Source organism: Mesoplodon mirus (genome assembly GCF_964341445.2).
Source record: "Mesoplodon mirus genome assembly, chromosome: 3".
Lineage (NCBI taxonomy): Eukaryota > Metazoa > Chordata > Mammalia > Artiodactyla > Ziphiidae > Mesoplodon > Mesoplodon mirus.
In genome coordinates, this window is record NC_138978.1 from 190884064 (window position 1) to 190895954 (window position 11891).

At 43.6% G+C, this 11891-nt stretch overlaps 1 long non-coding RNA gene across 1 annotated transcript; it reads left to right on the top strand.

Moving 5' to 3' along the window:
• The first annotated feature begins 1533 nt into the window (after window positions 1-1533).
• LOC309800837 lies at window positions 1534-10896 on the top strand. Its single transcript, XR_014293504.1, has 3 exons — window positions 1534-1633; window positions 4456-4601; window positions 10770-10896. It is a non-coding gene; the product is annotated as an uncharacterized lncRNA (long non-coding RNA).
• Window positions 10897-11891: the final 995 nt, after the last annotated feature.

Consider the following 11891-nt stretch of genomic DNA (forward strand, 5'->3'; position numbering starts at 1 on the left):
CCCGGTAACCATAAGTTGGTTCTCTAAGTCTGTGACTCTGTTTCTGTTTTGTAAATAAGTTCATTTGTATTCTTTTTAAATTCCGCATATAAGCGATATCATATGATATTTGTCTTTCTCTGTCTGACTTAATCTCCAGGTCCATCCATGTTGCTGCAAATGGCATTACTTCATTCTTTTTAATGGCTGAGTAATATGCCGTTGGCTTCTATGTACAATTCTCCTCATCTGAAAACTGTTCTGCGGGCGGCATGATATTTCAGGGTAACAGATTGCTGACTGGTCAAACCAACTATTATATGTTAGTCAAAGATAATTTCATGAACCACTATCCTTTCCTTAACTTTTCAAGTAGAGTGTAGTAGTAATCAATAATTTTTAAATATGTTTCTGTGCAGACACCACTAATATTTTTGTTCACAGTTGTGTAGGCTAGATGATACAGATATCTGAAGAAAAAAATAAAATAGAGACAAAGGTGGAAAATATTTCTGGTGTATAAACGAAAACAAAGTCTAGATCTAGTCTGCCCGATGGGGTAGTGACATAGAATGATTTATATTTAAATTAATTAAAAGTAAATCAAATGAAAATTTCAGTTCCTCAGTCACATTAGCCACATTTCTAGTGCTCACCAGCCATATGTGACTGGTGGTTACCCTACTGGAGAGCCCAGACATAGAGCATCCCCATCACCTTAGAAATTTCTACTGGACAGCACTGGTCTAGATGTAAACCCACAGAGTAAGAGACCATTATGTTCATATAGGTAATAACCTAATGAAAGGAGAGAAATAATAAAAGGAGGCAGTTTAAAAATAAAAAGAGCAACTTAATAATCTATATTTGTTGAAGAACAAGAAATGCTAAACAGACAAGGTCACTAAGTAATATTACTAAATTGCTATCAAGAGAAAGCTAATTTGTAGCTGTGAATATATTATTAGTCGCTATATCTATGATGCTTACTAGAGTTGAAAACTAGATGAAATCAATAATATGAACAGGAAAACAATTTTTCAAACTGCAAAAATTATGCCAGTGTGTTAAGGAGGCAAGGAAGATCAAGTTGATTGTTAAACAAGTGAGAGCCACAGGCTGAGCATCTGGGGAGGAAAACTCTCATAAGTGATGGCATGAAAGAACTAGATTGGTTGACATGACCCCAGTGATGTGATAATGAGACAGAGAAATGAAAGAAGAAAATTTGCTACGAGGAAGCTGGGAAAATGAACAAGGTTGCATGTGGTAAGTGGGCTCCCCGTACAGCCTGCTGCTGGTGACACATTGTGAATACTGCAAACATATTTTGAAAAAGAAGCTGCAGGATGTGAAATTTGTCTTATTCATTTTTGCACAACTACTATAAGGAAATTTCTGAAATGAAGAAAACACTGCTTCCACCTCCTCTAGAGAAAGACATGTGACCACAAAGGCTCTTATTACTGAGCAGCAGCTCTTTTGTCGGACGTGAGGCTGTGTCCTCTATTTGGATACGTCATCTTGACAGTAATTCCCTGACTGGCTCAGAAACGCATTGACTCACCAGTGCATCACGTTCCTGGAGGCTGTGCTAAGTCCATGTATGCAAAAGTACAAAATGAACTCGTTCAAGCATCACAAGCGTCTTACGGTGAGTTACTTCAATTATTACCTAGTTTTGTAAACATTCGTAGCTCATCAATAAACCTAGTGCCAGAAAAGTCACCAACTGGAACAAGATCCATTGCACCTATGAGAGTTCATAAGTTGAAAGCCTGTAAATAGAGGAACTTCCCTATCGTTAACCTATGTTGCCCATGAGAATATGGAGGCTCAGAGAGTTTCAGTTGCCTGAGGTCAGGCAATCAGCTAGAGGAGAAGCCGGGGGTGGGCTCTGGGTTTAGGTGCCTGCAAAACCTAGTCCCCTTCTGTGAACTAGGCCGTGCAGCTGCCCACCAACTGTGTCACAGGACTGGGTGGGTGAGGGTGGCACTGTTGTCTGGGGGAAGGAGCAGGAGGTTGGACACCTGTTTTAAACTGGGCTGCCCCAGAAGCAGGCCTGGAGGAAAGGATGCTGAATGCTTGTGGTCTATTTGGAAAGTGATCTCAGGAAGAGCCGCCTGTGCAGTGGGGAAGTGGGTCAGGGCGGGAAGGAAGTCCACTCAGGGTGTGCTAATGAGGAGATGAATTCTGTGAGTAAGTGGGAATAAATTTCACCAGGACCAGTGGGAAATGGTGGAAACCGCTCTTCAGAGTTTTTCACCCCAAAGAGGAAGCTGAGTTGTTTAGTCTCCAAACTTTCTCCTTTCTTGGCTGAGGGTTACTCCCAGGGCCATTAACTCTCCAACCCCTTCTGGACTGCCCCAGGAGTGCCCCCTCCCCCCAGGCAGAGAGCCTCTGACACAGAAGGGCTGGTAGAGATGGGAACACTGAGTGCCAGGAGGATCCAGGCAGGGCACAGACAGTTGCTCTACCAGCTTGGACAACGATAAGCTTCAATTACAACTCTGTTGCTACACGCTTTATGACTTAGGGCAAATAAGGACCCCGTCAAAGATGACACACTGCATTTGGTTGTTCTATACCTGTTATGTCTCCATCTAGAAGAGTTCTCCATCTTCCTTTTTTTCCATAAAATTGACATTGACTGGAAGGAGACCAGTTGTCTCACAGAAGGTCCCATTTCATGCCTTTGTCTGACTGTTTCTTCAGGTACTAGTTTACCATGGTCCTCAACTCCCCGTATTCCCTACAAACTAGGTGTTAGATCTAAAGACATGATTAGGTTTAAGCTAAACATTTCAGCAAGAATCCCCCCTGGGAGGTGATCTGTATCTCACAATGCGTCCCATCAGGAGGCTCCCTACATCTGGTTGTTCCATCACTAGTTATGCTATCCTCAGTGGGTAAGATGGTCACAGCTAGATCACTCTGGCGCTCAGCTTCTTTATTTGTAATAAGGAATCCACATAGCCATGTTGCTGGATTCCTCGAAGAATTGATGATATAGTCAATGCCCCTAACACAATCCATAAATACAGTAGGGGCTCCATTAAGGAGAAGGATAATACAACTGGAATAACTACAGAGGGAGAAGAGAAGAAGGAACTATAATATACAGCTTCAGAAGGACAGAATTTTTTTTTTGTGGTACACGGGCCTCTCACTGTTGTGGCCTCTCCCGTTGTGGAGCACAGGCTCCGGACGCGCAGGCTCAGCGGCCATGGCTCACGGGCCCAGCCGCTCCGCGGCATGTGGGATCTTCCCGGACCGGGGCACGAACCCGTGTCCCCTGTATCGGCAGGCGGACTCTCAACCACTGCGCCACCAGGGAAGCCCAGAAGGGCAGAATTTTAAACTGAGTTTTAAGATCAGACAAGGAAGAATTGCCTCCTGGTGTGAGTTACAAAGGAGAACAAAAATACAAAGTGCGTGGTACAAATAGCACCATGGATTGTGAAAGAGATGAAAGTCAAAGCAGGAAAGCTGTGATGAGGAGAGATTGTGGGAGGATTTCGGTATCATGTTAAGTCCTTTGGCTTTTATTTTGTGGCAATAAAAAGCCATCACAGGTGAGATTTTGTTTTAAGAATCATTTGACTTGTGTTTCAAGAGCATAATGATACACCAGATCTTTTGTTTGCCCTTCAAGACCCTCTCTCACCTTTCTCAACCTAGTTCTCTGCCCCCAGAGGCCATTCTGGCTGGACCACATCAACACACTTTCTTGGTTTCTGGCTTCTGTGTGGTTTGGACCAGTCACGAGCCTGAGCAGTAATGAGACAGGCTGGGACCTGGGACCCTTGGCATCAGTGCTGCAATGCGGGCACCTGGACAAACATCTCCTCAAGCAACGAAGTACAAAGAAACTATAAGGGACTAAAAATAATGGCATGCATGTGCAGTTGGGGCAAATTCTGGACAAAAGACACAAAAAGACCCCAAAAAACCCCAACTGCCACTTCTGAAGAGCTGGGAGCAAAAGCAGGGTACTGTGCATGCCCCCCGCACTCAACACCACCAAAGGGGTGGGCAAAACACCCAAGCCACCCCTCAGCCCCGACCCCTGGACACACCCCTACCTACCTTCACCCCATATAAGGAACCAGCTGCCCCCCCTCGGGGAGCAAGTGAGCAAGGGAATCTGTTACTTGTTTTAGCTCCCCCCTGCTGCAGCAGGAGCCCCAGGAAAGCCTTGCCTGAATTTCTGGTCTGACCTCTAGTCAATTTCTGTTGATTGGGGAAGGCCGAGAACCTTGTTCCGTATCAATCTGAGTTGCCATATGGTTCCTGCTGCATATATGAATACAGTACAGGTATCCCGTTTTTTGAAAGTTTGCTTTATGCCACTTTGCTTTTTCGAAAGACCTACATTAGTGTCTGCTTTTGCTAACCGAAAGAAATCCAGAGGGGATTCTCACCTTTGCAAAACAAGGCGAAAAGCAAGACTAGCATTCAGGATTTGTTTTGCAGGTAGCGACAGCGGCTCCACCAAATCCCTTCCCCGGGAACCACACTGTTTCTCAGCGTCCAGCGGCCACAGCTCTGAACTGTGTCTGTGAGCATCTGTGCTTCAACTCCATTTATTTTGTGCATCCATTAGCAAGATACGCCTTAAGGTAATTGCTTCTTCTTCGCTTTATGCCATTTTGGTTTACGAAAGATTTCACAGGAATGCTCTACTTTCTGCTAGCAGGGGAAACCTGTAGCACAAACATGACTCCAAGAGACAGACCCTCAAATAAGATGAATGTGTGGTAGAGGAAAGAAGCACTAATTACCAAACTCTGCTGAGTCCAGTTACAGATGTGGGGGCTGGATCAGCTACAGTTGGTGTCACCTGATGTTTTTTTTTCCTTTTTTCCTATGCTGCCTTGCATGAAAACCCCCAGTGATCACTAATGCTGTAGTTCCAGACATGGGCATGACTGATTGACAATTCAGCCAAATCACCCCTTGACGATTCAGTAACTGATGGGACTTCATGTGTCCTCTGCGACGGGGACGCTAACTTTTTTCACAAACACGAGTGGATGCCAAGAGGCCAAAGGGATGGGGGCACCAGAGGTCTTGCGTACCACTCCAAATCCAGGAGGCTTTTGACTATAAATTTTATGAGTTGTCTCCCTCACGTTCTGGGCCATGGTTGGGTTCTCACAGTCCGAGCAGAGCTGATGAAGGGATGAGAATGAGGTGAGGGTGTTTCTTCCTCTGCTCGCATCCTGGGCGTTGTCTCTGGCTGGCTGCCTGCCTTGCATGACCCAAGGGGACAGGTCCGGTCATGGGGGGGCGTTATGGCCTGAATCGTGTTCCCACAAATGTGTGTGTTGAAGCTCTAACCCCCAATGCAACTGTATTTGGAATAAGGAAGAAATTAAGGTTCAAGGAGGGTGGGATTTGCATTCTTGTAGAAGAGATACGGGAAGGCTTACTCTGTCTCCACTGCACGAGGACACAGCAAGAAGGCGGCCGTCTGCAAACCAGGAGACAGCTTCTACCAGAGACCTGAGTGCCTGGCACCTTGATCTTAGACTTCCCAGCCTCCAAACTGTGAGAAAAAAACTTCTCTTGTTTGAGTCAGTCATTGGTATTCTGTTATGGCAGCCCAAGCTGACTGAGATGGTGGGTCTCTCCCTAGAACCCTCTCATTTCAGGCTTTTGTTACAACTCCTTGACTTGCGATCTCAGACCTATTGGACGGTTAACAGCCCCACTATTCCTTTTTGTTTCTGTCACATGCACACACTTTTATTCACAGCCCCTTTAATTTTTATGGGAGCATAGTTGATGTACAACGTTGTGTTAGTATCAGGTGTACAGCAAAGTGAATCAGTTATACATATACATACATCCACTCTTTTTTTGGATTATTTTCCCATATAGGCCATGACAGAGTACTGAGCCAGGTTCCCTATGCTATACAGTAGGTCCTTATTAGTTATCTATTTTATATATAATAGTGTGTATATGTCAATCCCAATCTCCCAATTTATCCCCCCCCACCCCGGTAACCATAAGTTTGTTTTCTACATCTGTGACTCTATTTCCGTTTTGTAGATAAATTCACTTGCACCCTTTTTTAAGATTCCACATATAAGCGATATCATATGGTATTTGTCTTTCTCTGTCTGACTTACTTCACTCAGTATGACAATCTCTAGGTCCATCCATGTTGCTGCAAATGGCATTATTTCATTCTTTTTAATGGCTGAGTAATATTCCATTGTATATATGTACCACATCTTCTTTATCCATTCCTCTGTCGATGGGCATTTAGGTTGCTTCCATGTCTTGGCTGTTGTAAATAGTGCTGCAGTGAACATTGGGCTGCATGTATCTTTATGAACTATGGTTTTCTCCAGATATATGCCCAGGAGTGGGATTGTTGGATCATGTGGTAGCTCTATTTTTAGTTTTTTAAGGAACATCCATACTGTTCTCCATAGTGGCTTCACAGCCCCTGTATTAATCCCCTCTTTATTCTATTTTAAGCATGTTAGCTTTTTCCTATTGGGCCTTGACTGATGTCATAGCTCTAGATTTCACATGAAAGATGAAATGCAGAATGGGAGAAATTAGAGGCTAGGGAACTTTTTCTGGGTCCTTTCTCTTAATTTTTTTTAAAGATTTTTTTTGGGGATGTAGACCATTTTTTTAATGTCTTTATTGAATTTGTTACAATATTGCTTCTGCTTTATGTTTCAGTTTTTTGGCCCTGAGGCATGTCGGGATCTTAGCTGCCCAACCAGGGGTCAAACCCACACCCCCAGCATTGGAAGGTGAAATCTTAACCACTCGTCCCCAGTGTAGTCCCTGGGTCCTTTCTCTTTAGCAAGTATTCACTAAGCACCTGCCTTGTGCCAGGCAGTAAAGAATAGAGACAAAGAACCTGCCCTCAAGAATATTCCAGTGTGGGAGACAAATAATAAACAAGTAAGCAAATAAATGAGATAATTTCATGCTGTAGCCAGGGCTATGAAGGAAATAATAAACAGTGTGCTGAGATGGGAAACAGATGGGTTGAACCTGCTTTAGATAAGTTGGTCAAAAGAGGCCTTGGAGGAGATGACAGAAAAGCTATTGAGAAGGGAGAATCAATTACACTGATTAATGAGTAAATGTGGAAAATAAAGGAGAAAAAGAAATCAAAGATAACACAAAGATTTCTAAATGAATAACTAGCAGAAAATAGCACCACCCACATCTATAACAGGTATAAGATAGGTCTACGTTCTCTGGCAGAGGTTGGCAAACTATAAATTCATCCTGCCCCTCTTTTTGTAAATTAAATATTGTTGAAACACAGACACACTCATTCATTTATTTGTTGTCTATGGCTGCACTCAGCCTACAAAGCAGAGTTGTACAGTTTCAACAAAGACTGTGTGGCTTGCAAAGCTAAAAATACTTCCTAACTAGCTCTTCACAGAAAAAGTTTACTGATCCCTCCTCTCTGGCATGTTGCCATAGCATCATGATATAGAGAACTAAGGGGGTGGTCCATTTCCTCTAGGAAGGTTTTGGTAGCTAGTGTGATCGTCTGCTCAACTAACCTTTCCCATCCTTAAGTGGGTTGGAGGAAAATTCACACTCAACCGTAATCAGTACTCGGGGTGTAGGGTAATTCGACTTTCTCACCCCTTGAATAAACATGTTCAAAACCAGCAATGCCTATGTCAGTGATGAAGAAACAAGGAGAAAAGGAAGCTCCACCCCCTGGCCAGGGGCCGAACCCAGAGTGCATTTCTACATGACCCAGCGACTTCTGGTTCTCTGCTTGCTACGTATTTCTTACATCCCCACCCCTATGTTGTCCTGTTGACTTTGGTTGCTAATAACACCTAATTCACCCAGCAACATCTACGTCAGAGAAAATGATTGGGATTAGAGAACCCTCTCCACCTCCCACCTGGCAGCCTCTGAGGAAAGCTGTACCACTGTCTGCAAGTTGACTCGCTTGAAGCCTTACCTCCCAGAGAAGGAGCAAGTGTTAGCCTCACCAGGGTCACAGTTGCAGGCAAATCTGCTGATACACTGTGTCATCTACAAAGTAACTAGTTGCAAAGCTGCATTACCATTAGCCCCAAGGCCAGCTGATATTTGAATAGAAAGTACTTTATTTCAAAATAAGATTGTGTCCACAAGATTATGCCTGTCCCTATTTTAAGAGTTGACTCCAATAAACAGCACAGTCTGCTCTGTAGTCATTTGCTTTATCCACTCCCCCTCCATGTTACTACTTGTTTGTATCTGTTTTTTTCCGTGTTACTATTTTTGGCCATGCTTTTAGCCACAGGGTTGAGTCTGAGAACGGGCAGATACGGACTCAAGAAAGATAGATGATGGTTTAAATTTATTCTCTCTGGATGAAGAGCAAAACAACCTCTGTTCAAAGGGCACTCAAAGCTTGTTAGCTGACTGCCAATTTTGAGCAACAGTCCCCCTGCCCAAAACATGACAAATTTATAGGGTCCTAGTCATCATGTTCACTCTTAGTATAAACTCTCATTTGGATGATCATGAATTCATAAATTTTAGAGCAAAATAGCTGTGAGATTCGTAATCATGTGAAAGCACACTGGATGTGCATATTAAACGATCCAGGTATAAACTTGAATTGTAACCCCTATTCTCTGTATCCCCCGACCCCGTCTAGCATTCAATTTCCTATTTGGAAAAAGAAAGGATTGCACTGATTCCACGAAGGACTAGGAACATGAATAAAAGGAAACCTCATTCAAAATGGAGTCAGGAAACCCTAAAGAGGGAGGTGCTCAGGCAGGTACTACTCCAGCAGAAAGAAGAAAGACTTTCTCCTCACCCAGTGATGACCCAGCCAATGAGAATTCGCTGCAACTCAGCCAATGAGAAGCCACCACAACCCAGAACTCTCCTCTCTTCTAAACACCACCCCCAGCTTCCTCCTTTCCTCTATAAATGAGGTGTGAGAAGAATTAACAAAAACAGAAGGGTGATTGTGCTGATCAAAACAAAAAATGTTCCTCCCCTTTGTTCTCTGGACTTGCCCATGGTTTGCCATAGTTTGCATGTCCCAAATTGCAATTCCTCTACTATTCGCAAATAGCCTCCACGTTGCTGGCTAAACCGCTTACCTTTCTGTTTTAAAGGTTGACAGTACCTTCCAGCACTAAAAGTCTGTGGCTCTCCATCTGTTCTAGTTTAACCCCTTACTTTATAGATGCAAAAACTGACACACAAAGGTGAACTCTAAGACAGCTAGTTGATGGTGTAGGTGACTTTGGAATCAACGTCTCTTACGTTTTGTTTTAAAGTAACTGTGTGTGTGTGTGTGTGTGTAGGTGTTCTGCAGAGCTCAGAATCATAAGAATGCAATATTCCTGGCTCTGGGCCTAACTCTGTGTGAATTTCTGCAACTTTCTATTCTTAGAATTTCTGTTCTTAGAACAAAAGGGACCATAGAGATTGTGCAGTGGCCCCCTACTCAATTTATAGGCAAGAACTTACTTACAAGACACCGCAACTGGAACACCAGAGCTGGGACACATCTTAGGCCCTCAAACACCAGAGGACTTGAACAATGGTGTGGTTTGTTTTGACTTTCAAATTGAGTGGTATTTCTCATATTTCCTTAGTAATGAATGACATGCCAAAAAAAGCTAGTGATTCAATGTCATTTGTTGGTTTTTTTCTAATTAAAAATCAATTTCCAGGAGTCACTAACTGCTCAGTATAAGGACTTGATTGTGGCATGATTTTAATTTTACTGTGGCAGTAAGGATTATACCAATTTCCCCTTTACCTCAGAAGTCTTGGAATGGAAAATTCTGCTTGTGGAAGTACGTATTTGTTGGATAATTTTTAAATAAAATTGTGCTTCTAAATAGCACTGGTCTTCATCACATGAGGCACTTCATCAAGAAGATAACCACTTAGTAAATTTGTTCTGAAATGCAAAAGTACTTTTACAAATTTTATTCAATGACAAAGGAAATCCTGTGACCAAACAATATGAATCCAGCCTATTTATCTGTGATACTGTTTTGGCACTGTGCATGATTAAAATCAAAATGTCACTGCCCCAGAAATAAATTAAATGTTCAATAGAAGATCAATTAAACACATTATGACACATTCATAAAATGGAAGGCTATCCATTTAAAAATGTGTTTTAGAAAAATATATATATTTGTATAACTTATAATATTCATTATTAATTAAAACACAGGTTACAAACTGTTTGTACACTATGATCCCCATTTCATAAATCTTTGTGTGTAAAATTCTAAAAATGAACTACATCATAAATTTAAGTAAATTTTGAGCCAAATGTTTTGTTGAAAAATTGTTTTAACATGAGACGGTTATTCTTTTTTCTTTATCTGGACAAATTCATTCCTGTCATACTCCTTCCCCATTTCACTTCCATCCACTCTACAAAAGCCACCATTTCCCATCAGAACTGATAAGAATTTAAAATTGTATCATTCCATTTCTTTTTACACTTAAAAGCTTCAAGGTTCAATTACAGTAAGAAAATCTGGGAGACTAAAATCTAGAGCCAGGCCTAGGAGTCTCTTCTCTCCAGTTTGTTTTTCCACTTAATGAGGAAGCATGCTGTTCTGATGCTATAAAAGTGATTCAGTATGAATCTATTCTCCAAATGCCATAAATCATAGATATTGCAACTTCAAAGCCAAAGTTACTTCTTTGTGTAACTGGAAAAGAGGAAACCAACACACACCTTTCTCAATTCCTTCCCCCAGGGCTGTTTTGTACTGACCACAATTGCCTTGCTTGGTTTACAGAGAATGGCACTGGGACCTCCTGCCCTACCTAGGAGAGCCATCACCTGATGGAAAGGAAGAAAAACACAGTGTCAAGGCTTTGGCCACTTCTCTGTGCTGCTACCAAGAAAAAGCTTTGTGATGGGCCCTGATTTCTTGTGCAGGTGGGTTTGGGGCCCTATCTGGGTCCAGGGAGGCAGGTAGGGTGAAGAGTGACACTGAACTACTTAACAATAATAAGTCCCTGTCCTGATATTGTGGTAAACACTGTGGGGCACTTGCCCAGATGGACTTTCCTGGGCTTCTACACCCATTACCCGGCTGCTAGGAATGTTGGCTGCTAACAGTTCACGCCTACTCTGCTTCTCCAAGCTCCCTCCTGGCCAGAGCCAACCTAGGAGTTAAGTCTCTTCTCTCCTCCCACCAGAGCCCGCAGCCCCCGTCTGATCCAGGCTACAAAAACATAGCCCCTGATCTCAAGGACGGACCACTTTTCAGAGCCCAGTCCCACCATCCCCATGGCACACCCCCGCTGCCCCCCCCACCATGGGGCCGGGGCCAGACTTCACCTTTGATCACATCCTTCCTGGTTCCATCCCTCCTCGACCCTCCTTCCCTCAGTCTCTGAGAGCTTTCTCCCAAAGGGCTGACCCTCCACAGCTCATGGGAACCCCATCCCTGCCTCAAGCTCTGCCTCTAGGGAGCCTGTCCTAAGACAGATAATCTGGCTTGAGGAAAAATGATTTTATTTCCTGAACAAGTGCATGGCCTCCTGTAGTAGATGATCAGCAGGGACCCAGGGCTCCCATGGTGAGGCTTCCATAGGACTCTCCAGGCTGGCTGCCACTGGATCTGGATCTCACTGTATGTGAGAACCAGTGTTTATCTTTGCATCTGTGCATCTGAACGTCTCCATGCCTGTGGAGGGCTGTGGCTGGCCCCCTAGCTCCCTGCTGCTGGTGAAGACAGATCGGCCTTCTGTCTTGCTCACTTGGAGGCCTTGGCGTTGAATGCCAAAGGCCGGGCTGCAGGGTTTGGCAGAAACCCCATCAGGGTAGCAGCCTAAAATGAGCAACACCCGGGCTTCCCTGCTGGCACAGTGGTTAAGAATCTGCCTGCCAATGCAGGAGACGTGGGTTCGAG